Source organism: Callithrix jacchus, chromosome 16, assembly GCF_049354715.1.
Source record: "Callithrix jacchus isolate 240 chromosome 16, calJac240_pri, whole genome shotgun sequence".
NCBI lineage: Eukaryota > Metazoa > Chordata > Mammalia > Primates > Cebidae > Callithrix > Callithrix jacchus.
The window spans coordinates 24,340,790-24,357,304 of NC_133517.1; the positions used below are offsets into that span (position 1 = coordinate 24,340,790).

A 16,515-nucleotide genomic window follows, 5' to 3' on the forward strand; every position below is an offset into this window, starting at 1 on the left:
TTATCAGGAAAGAATATTTTTAAGGCTGATCCTGTTACCCAATTCCAAAGTTGCTTCCACATCTCTAAGTATATTTTTTAGAAACACCCCATTCTCAGTACCAACTTACTGTATTAGTTTGTTTTCACACTGCTGAGGTTGGAACTGTTTGAAGGCCTCAGAAGAAAACAGGAAAATGTACAAAAGTTTGAAACTTCCTAGAGACTTGTTGAATGGCTTTGACAAAAATGTCAGTAGTGATATGAAGAATAAGGTTCTGGCTGAGGTGGTCTCAGACGGAGATGAGGAACTTGGGAACTGAAGCAAAGGTGACTCTTGTTATATTTTGGCAAAGAGATGTGGCATCTTACCCCTGTCCTAGAGATTTGGGGAAATTTGAACTTGAGAAAGATGATTTAGGGTATCTGGTAGGAAGAAATTTCCAAGCAGCAAAGCATTCAAGAGGTGACTTGAGTACTGTTAAAGGCACTCTACTTTGTAAGGGGAGCGGAGCATAATCATTTGGAAAATTTGCAGCCTGACTATGCGATAGGAAAGAAAAACCCATTTCTTGGGGGGAATTCAAGACTGCTGCAGAAATTTGCATAAGTAGCAAGGCGCCAAATGTTAATCCCTAAGAACATGGGCAAAATGTCTCCAAGCCATGTCAGAGAGTTCACAGCAGCCCCTTTCATCACAGGCCAGGAGGCCCAGGGGGAAAAGTGTAATTTTGTAGACCATGTCCAGGATCTTCGTGCTGTGTGCAGTCTAGGGACTTGGTGCCCTGTGTCCCAGCTGTGGCTGAAAGGGAACAACATACAGTGCAAACTGTGGCTTCAGGAGGTGGAAGCCCCAAGACTTGGCGGCTTTCATGTGGTGTTGAGCCTGTGAGTGCACAGAAGTCAAGAATTCAGGTTTGGGAACCTCTGCCTAGATTTCAGAAGATTCATGGAAATGCCTGGATGCCCAGGCAAAGTTTGCTTCAGAGGCGGGGCCCTCATGGAGAACTTCTGCTAGGGCAGTGTGGAGGGAAATGTGGGGTCTGGGAGCTGTGAGAAGAGGGCCACCATCCTCTATACTCCAGAATGGTAGATCCACCAACAGTTTGTACCATGAGCCTGGAAAATCCACAGACACTCAATGCCAGCCTGTGAAAAGCGACCAGGGAGACAGGCTGTACCCTGCAAAGCCACAGGGGCAGAGATGCCCAAGACCATGGACACCCACCTCTTGCATCAGCATGACCTGGATGTGAGACCTAGAGGCAAAAGAGGTCATTTTGAAGCTTTAAAATTTGACTGCCTTTCTGGACTTTGGACTTGCATGGACCATGTAAGCCCTTTGTTTTGATCAATTTCTTCCATTTGGAATACCTATATTTACCCAATACCTTTATTTACCAAGTACCTGTACCCCCACTGTATCTATGAAGTAACTAGCCTGCTTTTGATGTTATAGGCTCATAGGTAGAAGGGACTTGCCTTGTCTCAGATAAGACTTACTGTGGACTTTTGGGTTAATGCTGAAATGAATTAAGACTTTGGGGGACTGTTGGGAAGACATAATTGGTTTTGAAATGTTAGGACAGGAGATTCGGAAGGGCCAGGGGTAGAATGATATGGATTAGCTGTGTCTCCACCCAAATCTCAACTTGAGTTGTACCTCTCAGAATTCTCATGTGTTGTGGGAGGGACCCAGGGGAGGTAACAGAATCATGGAGACCAGATTTTCCTGTGCTATTCTTGTGCCAGTGAGTAAATCTCATGAGATTTGATGGGTTTCTGAGGGGGTTCTGCTTTTGCTTCTTCCTCATTTCCTCTTGCCTCTGCCATCTAAGAAGTGCCTTTTGTCTCTTGCCATGATTCTGGGACCTCCCAAGCCATGTGGAACTGTAAGTTCAATGAAACCTTTTTGTTCCCAGTGTCAGTTATTTGTTTATCAGCGGTGTGAAAACAAACTAATGCACTAATTGAGGATCAAATTCCTCAATTTCTACCAGGAATCCTCTTTGCTCTAAAAGTAGTTAGCAGTCTGTATAAAGGGTGGGTTTTTAAAATTAATTTATTTTAAAATGCAAGTGGAGAGAAGGCTCACTGTTGCCCAGGCTTGTCTTAAACTCCTGAGCTCAAGTGATCCTCCCACCTCAGCTTCCCAAAAAGTTAAGATTACAGTTATGAGCCACTGTGCCCAGCCTAAAGGGTGTTTTAACCGACTAATTGTAAGAGGCTGTCGATCACCCATTTAGTGATAAAGGTTCTACTTACACAGGTATTTGCTTTAGCATCACTCTTTATGCTCAGTGTCATGCCAGTTAGCTAATTCTGAAAATAAGCCCTGACTTTTAGCATTTGTCAGTTTCATGATGTAAATATTCCCAGTATGGCTGATTTCAAGCTACCAATGTGACATTGCTGAATGAGGTGTTGGGAAGGAATGTGCAGAGTTGGTTTTCACAAGCCAGTATGGGCCAGCTCTAGTATAAAACTGATATTTCCAAGTTATATGCTCTATTTTTGTATTTGAAGTTCATTTCACAGTTGAAAAAAAAGGCTTAAAAAAGAATTGAGGAGGCTAATTTTCTACATTATAATTGGCTTTCTTTTTCCAAAAGGAAAATTGATTTTGGAGAAATAGTACCATTTTATACTATATGAATTTTCGGACCTACTTTTGTGAAATGAATGAATTACGGTAAGGTGTAGAGAATTTTGAAAAGTTGCTACTTACATTTCCTCTAACTACAACCTAATTCTAACTCTGGGGCTGAACAGATGCCTAGAAAGATAGAAGCCTTGAAGAAACCTATAGCTCTTATTTCCTTTATAGAAGGCAACTCAATATGGGAATATGAGAACCATGTTTTGAAATAAGTTTCTGATACTGATGTGTTTTGTGCTGTGCTGATGTACGCAAATGTACCTCTAAAAGTGTGAGGGAGCTAAACAGTTGAAGAGAGAGGCTGCAAGTCAAATTTAGAAAGAAACATTTAATAGGACTAATGAACAGAAGCCATGAGTGTGTCTGGGAAGGTTGCAAGACAAGGTGAGTCCCTGCACCATTATCCCCAGACCCAGGGCTTATATACCAAAGGGAAAGGGCATACGTGATTTAGAAGAAATACAAGGGATAATTGAAGTATGATAGCGTCAAGGTTGTTTTGACCTAAGGGCAGGATTTATGGTGAATATCTTCTCTTAAACAAGGAATAATAGATAAATGGGTGATCTTAGAGGCATTCCCAGAACTGGGCTGATGAGAAGTCAACATGGAGGATTAGCTCCAAGACAGAGTTGCTTTAGCCTGTGTACTGTGAGACCTCTTTGGAGATGAGAATAAATGGAAAGGCCCTTCAATTAAATGGCACAAATGGAGACTGTCTAGATAGGTTTGCTGTATAGTGAATCAGGAAATTCTACCTGATTCATGTCTACCTCTGACATACCTGTGGGAGCCACTGCTTCTTTATTCAGAAGAGAAGCTCAGTTTCTGAAAGAACTAATATTTCCCATCACTTCCAGGCAGCTCCTCCTACAGCTGGACATCATTGCTACCATAAGCAATGGTTACTTGTTGTATTAGGCCATTCTTGCATTGCTATAAAGAAATACCTTAACCAAAAGAGAGCCCGCATAGCCAAGTCAATTCTAAGCAAAAAGAACAAAGTGGGAGGCATCACACTACCGGACTTCAAACTATACTACAATGCTACAGTAATCAAAACAGCATGGTACTGGTACCAAAACAGAGATATAGACCAATGGAACAGAGCAGAGGCCTCGGAGGCAGCACAGCATACCTACAACCATCTGATCTTTGACAAACCTGACAAAAACAAGCAATGGGGAAAGGATTCCCTGTTTAATAAATGGTGCTGGGAAAACTGGCTAGCCATGTGCAGAAAGCAGAAACTGGACCCCTTCCTGACACCTTACTCTAAAATTAATTCCAGATGGATTAAAGACTTAAACATAAGACCTAACACCATAAATACCCTAGAAGAAAATCTAGGCAAAACCATTCAGGACATAGGCATAGGCAAGGACTTCATGACCAAAACACCAAAAGCATTGGCAACAAAAGCCAAAATAGACAAATGGGACCTAATCAAACTCCACAGCTTCTGCATGGCAAAAGAAACAATCATTAGAGTGAATCGGCAACAACAGAATGGGAAAAGATTTTTGCAGTTTACCCATCTGACAAAGGGCTGATATCCAGAATTTATAAGAACTAAAACAGATTTACAAGAAAAAGACAAACAAGTCCATTCATAAGTGGGCAAAGAATATGAACAGACACTTTACAAAAGAAGACATACATGAGGCCAACAAACATAGGAAAAAATGCTCATCATCACTGATCATTAGAGAAATGCAAATCAAAACTACATTGAGATACCATCTCACGCCAGTTAGAATGGCGATCATTAAAAAAATCTGGAGACAACAGATGCTGGAGCGGATGTGGAGAAATAGGAACACTTTTACCCTGATGGTGGAAGTGTAAATTAGTTCAACCATTGTGGAAGACAGTGTGGTGATTCCTCAAGGATCTAGAAATAGAAATTCTATTTGACCCAGCAATCCCATTACTGGGTATATATCCAAAGGATTATAAATCATTCTACTATAAGAACACATGCACACGAATGTTCATTGCAGCACTGTTCACATAGCAAAGACCTGGAACCAACCCAAATGCCCATCGATGATAGACTGGACAGGGAAAATGTGGTACATATACACCATGGAATACTGTGCAGCCATCAAAAACGATGAGTTTGTGTCCTTTGTAGGGACATGGATCAATCTGGAAACCATAATTCTCAGCAAAGTGACACAAGAACAGAATATCTAATACCGCATGTTCTCACTTACAGGCGTGTATTGAACAATGAGAATACATGGACAAACGGAGGGGAGCATCACACACTGGGGTCTGTTGGGGGGAAATAAGGGAGGGACAGCAGGGGATGGGAAGTTGGGGAGAGATAACATGGGGAGAAATGCCAGATATAGGTGAAGGAGAGGAAGGCAGCAAATCACACTGCCACATGTGTACCTATGCAACAATCTTGCATGTTCTTCACATGTACCCCAAAACCTAAAATGCAATTAAAAAAAAAGTTAGATTTGGTTTGAGGTATAGTTGTGTGATAGCATTTTGTATTCAGCAAATGTTTATTGAGAGAGTATGACTATAAGTCAGCAATTTTTTTAGATTATTTCATTGAACTGTGTTTGAACAACCAGATAATTTACCTTAACCAGGTTTCAAAGTGCTTCTGATTCATTTCATAAGTGATTGACTATTAAGCTATGTAATCAGCTGTTACTAAACACTTGACACTTGTAAACAGAGAACTGTGTACTGACAATGGCACTTACCAAAGTATGCAAAGAAACATTTTAAATGTTATTAAGACATATAGTATTAAATAGATCATTTAAAATGTGAAAATAGCTTTTTAGATATATCTTCTCATTGATTTGGAGAGATTGTGGGCCAAGCATGGTGGCTCATGCCTGTAATCCCAGCACTTTTGGAGGCCGAGGTGGGTGAATCACCTGAGGTCAGGAGTTCAAGATTAGCCTGGCCAACCTAGCAAAAAAAAAGAAATAGTCTGAGTAATTTGTAAGAAAGGAGGTTTAATTGGCTTATGGTTTTGCAGGCTATATAGGAAGCTTAACATCAGTATCTGCCTTTGGGGAGGCCTCTGGAAGCTTACAATTATGGCGCAAGGCCAAGAAGGAACTTGCAGTCAAATGGCAAAAGCAAAAGCCAGAGCAAGAGCTAGGTGGGGAGAGGTGCTACACGTTTTCTATACATTTTCAAATGACCACATCTTGTGAGAACTCACTCACTATCATGACAGCAACCATAAGGATATGGTGCTAAACCATTCATGAGAAATCCACCCCCATGAGCCAGTCACCTCCCACCAGCCCCCACCTCTAACACTGGGGATTACAATCCAACATGAGATTTGGGCAGGGACACAAATTCAAACTATATCACCCTGATAGGACATTTCCTTTAAACTCTAGTTTGAGTTTTGCAAGGACCATGTATTCCAGTATTCATCAAAAGTCCCACACTCAAATCCCAGGCTTTTCATTCTTACAGCATATCTTAGCAACTCACTTCATTTTCTCTTGCATATTTTCTGTTTTCTGAGGATCCCCAGTTTCCATAAACTTAAAACATAATCTCAATTTAAGATATGATACATTTTAAAAGTTAATAAAATGCCTAAAACTTGTTAATCTCTTCTCAGGGAATAGCTGTGGATGTTCTGCTAGACACTGGGAAAGATATCCTGGCTGCTTAGTGTAAATGGTTCCCATTAGAGCTTCATGCCTCTGTGAAGCGTTTCATTAAAATTCTTTCAACGGCTTTTAATGTGTTTAAGCTTTGATTAAAAACGAAATAAGAAGAAGTAAAAAAAAATGCCCTTGGCAATTTGCCATTGATAATAGAAAGCTGAATGAATTACGAATAATAGAGTGGAGATTTATTTGGATAATTTCTCAAGCAAAGTCATCAAAATATGTAAATTTTAAGAAAATATGATAATAAGTATTTGAACAAAATATAGTGAGACCAAAGAGTTGGCATAATTAAAGGCATAATTCTTTCTCCAAACCAAGTTTTCTATTTAGCTACTTTGAGTTTTATTCTGGGGTCCATTACTTCTTAGTACTGAAATATATCTTCAAAGCAACATTTCTCATCATCTTCATTTTCAACTGCTAAAATTTTCCAGCCCTGAAAAACAGCTCCGATGTTTGCTCAAATCGGGAGGAGCTAGCCCATGAGTAATGTACAAGTGCTGTGTGACACACGTTTTGACTATTCACGGGGCTTTTTAACTTAGTTGCCAGTTCTTGGCTTCTTTCTGGGAAAGTGAGATATTGCTGCTATCTTTATGAATGATGGATTCATAAATCTGAGACATAAAAGAAACTTAAAGATCAACTGGTAGCTTTCTAAAAGTTAAATGAAAAAACTCTTTGTAGAAAGTTAAAAAATTCAAGAGATCAAGAGAGTTTAAAAAAAATCCCAAATAATTGAATTATGGATTATTTAATTCCAGATATCTAAGCTTTATTACTTTGGGTGGGAAAGAGAATGTTGTTTCATATTATCTATGCTCTCTTTCTTTTAAAATAGACTAAGCCCTTTAAAATTTTATTTTTAAGATATTCAGTCAATCTTGAATTCATATTGGAAAGAAACCTTTTTTGTACAATAATATTACATATAAATATAAGTATTTAAAACATGTTTGGCTTTTTATAAATTATAATAATGTATTTTAAATCTATAGACTGTGACATAAGCCATTTGGTATGCCGTAAATGTCCTATATTTTCTTAAAATCCGAGTTATTCTAAATGACCCCATTTGTAATTCTCTATATTTTTTAAGCCCAAACATTCCACAATTATATGATTTATGTTAGGTCTTTACAAATGTTTATAATTGCCCTCTGAGATCTCTTAGTCTCATGTCTTCCTCTTGATCGTGGTACCGTCAGATCTGAGTTCTCCATTAAGGCACACTCAGCAGTGATACAGCCCAGCTTCAATGCTGGCTCTCCCTAAAGCTTTTTTTCCTTTAGCTGTTTGAAGGTACTACCTTCATAATACAGCAAGTCCTTGAATAATTGCTAAGCTTTGGTCATCCAAAATCCCTAAAGAGATAGCTAGACTTTCTTTTAATGTGTGACACATAAAAATTCTTAGTTACCAATGACTTCTACCAAAACAAACAAACAAAGAATTTCATAGAATATTGAAGAATGAACCCCAAATGTGCCTGTGTTTCTTGTGTCATCTACAAGCAGATCTACAGTGGTGCCATTTACGGAGATGAAGTTGTTTGTACTTTTTCTGCCTTGTATATAAGTGATTCATTATGTTAGTGGTGTGGGAGATGATATAGGAACTAATAAAATATTGTTTATACCCTCCACTTCTGTACCCAATGCGGGAAGGGGATCCGATCCCTGTAACAGGCTCTTTTTACTCAGTTTCATTATCCTGAGGAGGCTATTTCCAGGTTCTCTTTTCCAACCCAGCCCATTCTTTCTAGTTCTTTGTAGTCTGCTAAACTTCAGCTTCAATTCCTGTTCTTATTTTCTCCACGTTCTCCTGGGCTTCAAACTTTAGACCTTTCCCTATCTCTTGGCTCATTCCCTACTGGGATTTGACACTAACCCCCCTTTGCTCTGTGCCCTGAATCTGAGAGCTAGCCACACCTGCTCCAGTGCCCTGCCACAGTGCTGAAGTTCAGCTGCATTGTGCAAAAGAATAAAATGGAGAGTGAGTTTGGGAGGATGATGTCTTTAGTCTGACAAGTTGAGAATGAAATGTCCACAAGAATTCAACATTTAGCTCAGGAAGAAAGTCTGTGCTGGCAGTAAAGATGTGCCATAGAGAGAAATAAAAATATCAATGGTATGGGGTAGATTACCAAGAGAAGCATATCAAATGAGAAGAAAAGACAGCTCAACAAAACCCCATCCCTGCAAAAAAGAGGGTTCCTGTGAAGGAGACAAAGGAGAACAGAAAAGAGGGAATAGCATTTCAAGAAATTCAAATTTGATAGTCTATCATCACAGAGAAATAAGCTAAGGACTATACTTTTTACATTGCTGATTTAGAATAATTTTAGAGAAAGGCTAAAGACAGAAATTAGACTGATGTACAGTGAGAAATATGTGGATGGTGGGGGAGGAACTTGTAAGGAGGAATCATTTATGCATTGGCTCAACGAACTGTCAATCTGCGGTACTGTGGGAAAATCCCTTAAACTTTCTAGTCTATTTCCTCAACCACAAAATAAGGACATTAGAGTAAGTCATCTTGGACTACCATTCTGCCTTAATATTTAATTACTCTGGAAGTCTAAATTCTTAACAAGGAACAAATTATAACAGGTTAAGTTATACTTTATTGTCATCATAACATAAAGACGATATTGCTACAATCACATTTGCAAGTTTGTTCTGCCTTTAACAACCTACAAGGAATGTGGCACTGCTTTGTTTTTGTCCCATCATTTGCATTGCTCCGGCAGTTCATGGCTGTCATAGTTGACTTAAATTCCTAATTTGTTTTCATTGGTAAAAAGAATGTGCCACATTATTTTGAAGCACTAAAAAAGAAAAAAATAGAATGGGAAATGCACTACTTTTACAAATAGAGAGTTTGTTTTGAACATTAGGTTTCTAAAGATTGCTTCTAAAACTTTTTTTTATAAATCTCTTTTAAATCCCAGGTATTGCAATTTCAGATGAACTTGATAAGGTAAGTTGAACCATACATCTGGTGAAAAGAAAATGTAGAACTTACCTTTTATTCCAGTGGCTCAATATAAATAAATTTTCTGAAACATATAAAATGTTCAAGTATAATTTATTTGGTTCTAACATTTTAAAACTTTCAAAGTTATATGCATATTGTTTTATGAAAGCTATTCCATTATATGTATATAACCTACTCTTTTGAGTCAAGGTCTTTACAATTAGGTTAGAGAAAATGGAATCACTGTAATCACTATATTGCAAAATAAACGCTAATAACATTATATTATATAAATTATTTGATTCCGCTTGTATGTAAATGATAATGATATGGAAGACATATGTATTTTTGATAGCTTCTCTTTGGAAACTTTACCAATAAGGTTTTTGTTTTTTTATTTTAATTTTCCAAGATGCCAAGAGAATATGATGGTATGAAGGGAGGTAGTAGTTGTGATGCTGGTGAGAAGTGGGTGATTTGGGATATATTTTTGTAGTTGTGTCACTGGAACTTGCCAATGGACTGGATGTGGTAAATTGCAGAACAAATCAATCAATGATGATTGCTAGGTTTGGAAGATGAGCAACTAGGTCAACTATGGTACCACTTACTGAAGTTAGAAAACCTAGGGAAAAAAATCAAATTTGTCAGGTTTGGATAGCATCAAAAGTTCTTTAGATTGTGTATTGCGAGTTGCCTATTAAACATGTTTGCATGAGTTGTTGCTTAGAGAGAGATTTGATTTATAACTATACATATTCTCATTTTTTCTAGTCTCAAAAGCCCTTTACATTATTAAAAATTAAAGAGGGCCCCAAGGAGCCTTGATTTATATAGATTATATCTATCAATATTACATTCTTGTGTTGATAATAGATTGATATTAGATATCTAAACATGTCAAAAATTTAAACTGATAAGAAATTTACTTTTTTAAAAATAGCATTACATTAACAGAAATAACATTTTTATGAAAAATACTTTTATTTTCTAAAACAAATGTTAGTAAGAAAGTTGCGCTGTTTACGTTTTGAAAATCTCTTTAATGTCTGGCTTAATTTAAAACTGCTATATGTTCATATCTGCTTCTGCATTCAATCTGTTGTGATATGCTGTTTTGACTGAAAAAATATCTAACATCAGATGTGTAGCTGAAAGGAGAGAAACACGTAGAGATAGTCATCATCAATATTTGGTGAATGCTGCTCTAGATATTTTTTGAGACAGAAAATATATTGAAATTTGGCTTGGAGGTTTGATACATACATAAAAAATGATAGAAAATATTGTCCAGGTTGGATATACCTTATCCAAAATACTTGGGGCAAGAAGTGTTTTGAATTTATGATGTCTTTTTTTGGATTTTGAAACACTCACGTATACATAAAAGAGATATCACAGGCCTGGGACCAAAGTCTAAAACAAAATTCATTTGCATTTCATATACATCGTATACACATCACCTAGAGGTAATTTTATGCAATGTTTTTAATAATTTTGTGCATGAAACAGTCTTAACTGGGTTTTCACTGTGACTCATCACGTGAGGTCAAGTATAAAATGCTCTACTGGTGAGGTCATGTCAATGCTCACAAAGTTTCAGCATTTGGAGCATTTCAGATGTTCAAGTTAGGGATGCTCAACCTCTACAAAAAATGGAACCATATAAATCCTGACATCTTAAAACAATAAGGTACTATGTAATAATTGTATTATTTTTATGAAAACCATAAAGCTAGTTTTCTACGCCAAATATAACACAACTCTTTTTGGATTTTGTACCAGAAGAATGTATTTCTGACTCACCAAAAATATACAATTCACGAATATATTCTTAAATATATATTTCCTTTAGTAAACAAACCATCACAATATTTTAGAACTAGTTTCACCATCATCTGTACCAATTCCAGGCAGAACTCCACGTCGACTATACTCAATGGCAAGTGCATAAGCGGTAGTCGTGGCTTCCCGGCCTTGTTCTGCTTTTCTAGTTCCCCTCCGTGTGCCTCTCATTGTCTCGCCCCAGCTGGTCTCCTTCATATGCCATGACTTTCCTTACAGTTTGCAGAAATATAGTAAGTCCTCCTCTTTCAGTTATGAGCTATGTTCATTTTAAGTACAAACATATAACCATCAACATTTCTAGGTTCCTTTGCTCCTTCTAATATATTCTGCAAAACCGTGACTGCCTGAGCCATAAATTAGCTTCTGTGAGGTTGTTACTGTGCTTTGCTCTTGTTCTTCTCTTTTTTCCTGAGCTCTGACTTGCAGCGGCTTTGGTGTCCACACCTTTGTTGATGAGCTAAAGAATTTTGACTGTTCTTTGAACTAAAACAGATATAACCCTCATAGTGTAAATTACGGATGCCCTGACACTCCTCAGGACATAGCCTTCTCCCTCACACCCTCGTTCTTCCCAGCACTGGCTCAGGGGAATATCCATTTAACTAAATTGCCTCACACTGCCGATTTTCATTTACTTATCTGATCCTGTTTTTTGAAAACTTTGTGGAAGCTTCTGAATTTTGTTGCACATTTATTATTTTTCATTTTTATTGAGGGAGATGCCAAAAGTTGTCATAAATAACTTTTCACTTAAAAAATATTTCAGTGCCCAAAAATAAAATCAACTCCACTTTCAGATCTGGTTTTTGAAGCATGCTGGATAATAGAAAGGAGTCACTGGCTTCCAGAGGCATAGGCACCATTCTTTACCTGTCTGACGAGCACCCTTGGATGAGTGCGAGAGCCTGTCTCATAGCACCCTCTGGTGACCATAAGGCTCACAGTTCTGAATTTTCCCAAGAAAAAGTGAATCTCAGGGAGGCAGCCACTGAAAATCAGCCAATCAGAGTGGTCTGCAGTTAGTATTCACCTGATACCTACGTCTTTAATGTAATAATAAAAATAAATACAGCTTCTTCCTTTTACTCTTCCCTTAACAGTTTTGGGCATTCACTGATTGTATGTCTTTCTTAACCTTTGTAAAATATGGAGTTTTTAACTATCATTTCCTAATTCAGTTATAATTTCATGAAATCATTTTTTCATGACCTTTTATGTTACTTTGTGAATTCTGAGAAAGGTAATAAAAATCATTAATTCTATTTAAAATCAAGAAATAAAATAAAACAGAGATTAATGCTTTTAAAGCTTTTTTTTTTTTTTTTGAGTTGTGGGAACTCTATCAATTCCTTAGTCATTAGTCTTTTTCTGTCCCTTCTGTGACCACTATATTGGCTTTCTATTGCTGCTGTTACACCTTAAAACAACACAAATTTATTATCTTACAGCTCTGTAGTTTCAAAGTCGAACAAGAGTTTCCCTGAGCTAAACAAAGTCAAGGTGCAATTGTGGCTGCCTTCCTTCCATTCCACGGGAAATCAGTTTCCTTGTCTTTTCCAGCTTCAGGGAGGCCTGTACTTCTTTAGTGCATGGCCCCCTTGCTATGCCTTTAAAACCAGCAACCTCTCTTCTGTCTCTAACTTCAGTCAGGAACAACTTTCCCTTTTTATGGAATCATGCTAGGTTGAGGCCACCTGACTAAGGTAGATAATCTCTGCATCTCAACATCTTTAATCTTAATCATACGAAGTCTCTTTGCATATTTTTGCAAATGTAGTTATGTAAATAATTGCATATAAAAATGTAAATATTCATCCATTTGTAATGGAGCATATTCACAGGTTTCAGGTATTAGGACACGAACATCTCTGGGAAGTCATCATTCTGCCCACACAGCCACTATCTAAGTTCAAATGGTAGTACCTCATATGTGGTTCTTCAAGCTCCTTTGATTCCAATTCATCCTTCAAAATGCCACACAGTAGACATGGTTGCCTGCCCAGTTTCCCTCCACTAGGGCAGTGTGAACTTCCCTTCAACTGCTATGAGTGTTGGGTGTTTATACGCTTGTTTCGCTGTCTTCTCCTGGTTCCCTCATTATTTTATAGGTTTCACTTGAGAGAACCCCTCAATAAATCATTTTCTTAGCATCTCATTCTAGGGAAACTTACCTAAAACATACCACAAGAAGATTCTTCCTAAAGCAAAATCTTGTTGAAATTTTTTTCTTGACTCTCTGGTATCTACCAAACTAAGTCCAAATTTCTTTTTTAGCCATTTTTATTTTATTTATTTTATAAATAACCTGTGAATATGTTCCATTACAAATGGACAAATATTTACATTTTTACATGGAATTAGTTACATAATTACAAATGCATTAATATCGACATATTAATATTTTACATATTAATATCTACATATTTTATATGTAATTAGTTACATGATTCCATTTATACAAATATGCAAAGAGACTTTGTCACCCAGGCTGGTGTGCAGTGCTGTGATCATAGTTCACTGCAGTCTTGATCTCCTGGGCTCAGACCATCCTCCCATCTCAGCCTCTTGAGCAGCTGGGACTACAAATGTGTGCCATCATGCCCGGTTGATTTTTTAATTATTTTAGAGACAGGGTCTTACTATGTTGCTCTGGCTGGTCTTGAACTCCTGGCCTTAATCAATCCTTCCTTCTCAGCCTCCCAAGGAGCGGGGATTTTGTGCATGAACCACCATGCCAGGCTCCAGGCCAAATTTCTAACAATAGAATTAACAGTCTCTGTGTTGTGGCTCACATCTATCTCTTACACTTTATTTCCTTCTTTTTTCTATTCAGACCATATTGTACTCAGCAAGAAATAGGGTAAAGTAGCCAGAAGACAGTACTGCTAGGTCATACTTTTATTTATTTTTATATTTTTGTTCATGCCATTCCCTTTTCTTTCTCTGTGATTCCCTCCTTCACGTTCCAGCCTCCCTAGTCAGCACTGCAGAAAGTGAGCTCACCTGCCATGATCCTTTAGAGACAGTGACTGTGTCACAAATGACAGTTTGTGTTCATTGCTTGAAGAAGTAGCCTTGTATTCTGAAAAAAAATACACAAAAAGGCTTTGGATTGAATCTTGGCACCTGCCATTTACTAACTACATGGCCTTCAGGAAGTTACTTCCAGATGCTGAAATTTAGTTACCTTCTCTGTAAATTGTAGATGGTTTTAGTCACTATTAACATTAATATTAATTTCCCATGGAAAGTAATTTAAACTAAAATATCCACAATACAAAATATTTTCAAGAAGTATATGGGAAAACCTTTCAAAGGGAAGAGAACGGAGGATCACTATGAACTCCTGCTGAAAAAGATGCTGTATAGTGTAGGCAAAAATGCCCTCAAAATATCATTACACTTCTGTGCATCAAAGTGCATAACACTGTCACAAATTACGCATCTGGTAAGAGTTAATATCCAGAATAAAGAAGTACTATAACTCAACAACAAAAACAAATTATTCAATTAAAAAAAATGGGCAAAGGACTTGAGCAGAAATTTCTCCAAAGATGATGTACAAATGACCAACAAGCATATGAAAAGATGCTCCATCACTAATCACCAGAGAGAAACACCACGAAGGTGATACCCTCTCAGACCCATCAGGATGGCCACTATCAGAAAAAAAAAAAATGGCAAGTGTCGGTAAGGATATGGAGAAAGTCGGACTTTGTGCACTGTTTTTGGTAATGTAAAATGGTGCAGCTATTATGGAAAATTGTATATCAGTTCCTTAAAAAGTTAAGAATAAAAATACCATCTGTTACGGTTTGGATGTTTGTATCTTTCCAAAATTCATATTGATATGTAATCCCCAATGCAACAGTATTAAGAAGCAGAGTCTTTAGATGGCGATTAGGCCATTAAGGATACACCCTCATAAATGGGATTAGTGCCCTTATGAAAGGGCTTGAGGAAGCCTGTTTGATTCTTCTGCTTTTTCTCTACCATGTGAGCATGCAGCAAAATGCCACCAACTCAGAGACAAAGGACACGCTCTTACCTTCAGATTCAGACACTGAATCCACTAGCATCTTCACGTGGACTTCCCAGTTTTTAAAATTGTAAAAAATAAATTTATGTTATTTATACATGACCTAGTTCAAGTTATTTTATTATAGCAGCAGGAATAAACTAAGATACCACGTTATGAAGCAATCCCACTTCTAAGTATATATACAAAAGAATTAAAAGCAAGACCTATAGCAAATAATTGCACACACATGTTCATAATAGCATTATTCACAATGGTCATGAGGTGGAAGCAACTTAAGTGTTACTGACAGATGAATGGATAAACAAAATGCATTATATACATACAATGGAATATTATTCAGCCTTGAGAAAGAAGGAAATGGTGTCCCATGCTACAACATGGATGAACCTTGAGGACCTTATGCTAAGTGAAATAAGCCAGTCATAAATAAACAAATACTGCATAATTCTACTTATATGAAGTATTTAGGGTAATCCAATTTACAGAAACAGTAAATTGGTGGTTGTCATGGGCCGAGGAGAGGGGGAAATGGGAGTTATGTTTTAAAAGAGTGTAGAGTTTCATTTTGCAAGATAAAAGATGTCTGCCCAACATTGGTTCGCGCAGAGATTGGCTGCACAACAACATAAATAAACTAAAAAGTTGAACGGTATACTAAAAAATGGTGCAGATGGTGAATTTATGTTATGATTTTTCTATAATTAAAAATATATAGTCTTTTATGCTGGGGGTGGTGGCTCATGTCTGTAATCCCAGCACTTTGGGAGGCCAAGGTGGTGGATCATTTGAGATCAGGAGTTCAAGACTAGTCTAGCCAACATGGTGAAACTCTATATTTAATAAAAAAATTAGCTGGGTGTGGTGGCATGTGCCTGTAATCCTAGCTACTCAGGAGGTTGAGGCAGAAGAATCCCTTGAACCTGGGAGGCAGAGGTTGCAGTGAGCTAAGATTGCGCCACTGCACTCCAGCCTGGGTGACAGAGTGAGACTCCATCTCAAAAAAACAAAAAAGATAGTAGAAGATAGATAGATGAATGATAGATAGATAATAGTCTTATTGATAACATTAGTACATTCATAGGAACTCTTAGCATATGACCTAGGCAGAGGTCATAATGCAAAAGTAAACTTCAGTTAGAACAATTCCACTGGAGGTCTCAATATTAAAGTACGGGACAGCCCTCCCTGATGTTCTGGCTTTATTGCAGGGTATATTTTTAGAGTATTTAGAGCTATAGGTAGTCTGTATATCTTTTAGACAGCTCACCAGAAATACTGCTGTCTTTAGCTCTTACTACATGTTGAGTGGTGGTAGTGACTCTGCTTCTTGTCCTT

The 16,515-nt window shown here is 37.5% G+C and overlaps 1 non-coding gene across 1 annotated transcript in view; it reads left to right on the forward strand.

Moving 5' to 3' along the window:
* C16H8orf34 (uncharacterized protein C8orf34) overlaps nt 1-16,515 on the forward strand; it is a 451,907-nt gene that overhangs the window by 149,577 nt on the left and 285,815 nt on the right. Inside the window, exon 5 of the transcript XR_144469.6 lies at nt 9,265-9,293. This is a non-coding gene — a transcript (uncharacterized protein C8orf34). The remainder of the gene's footprint in view (nt 1-9,264; nt 9,294-16,515) is intronic.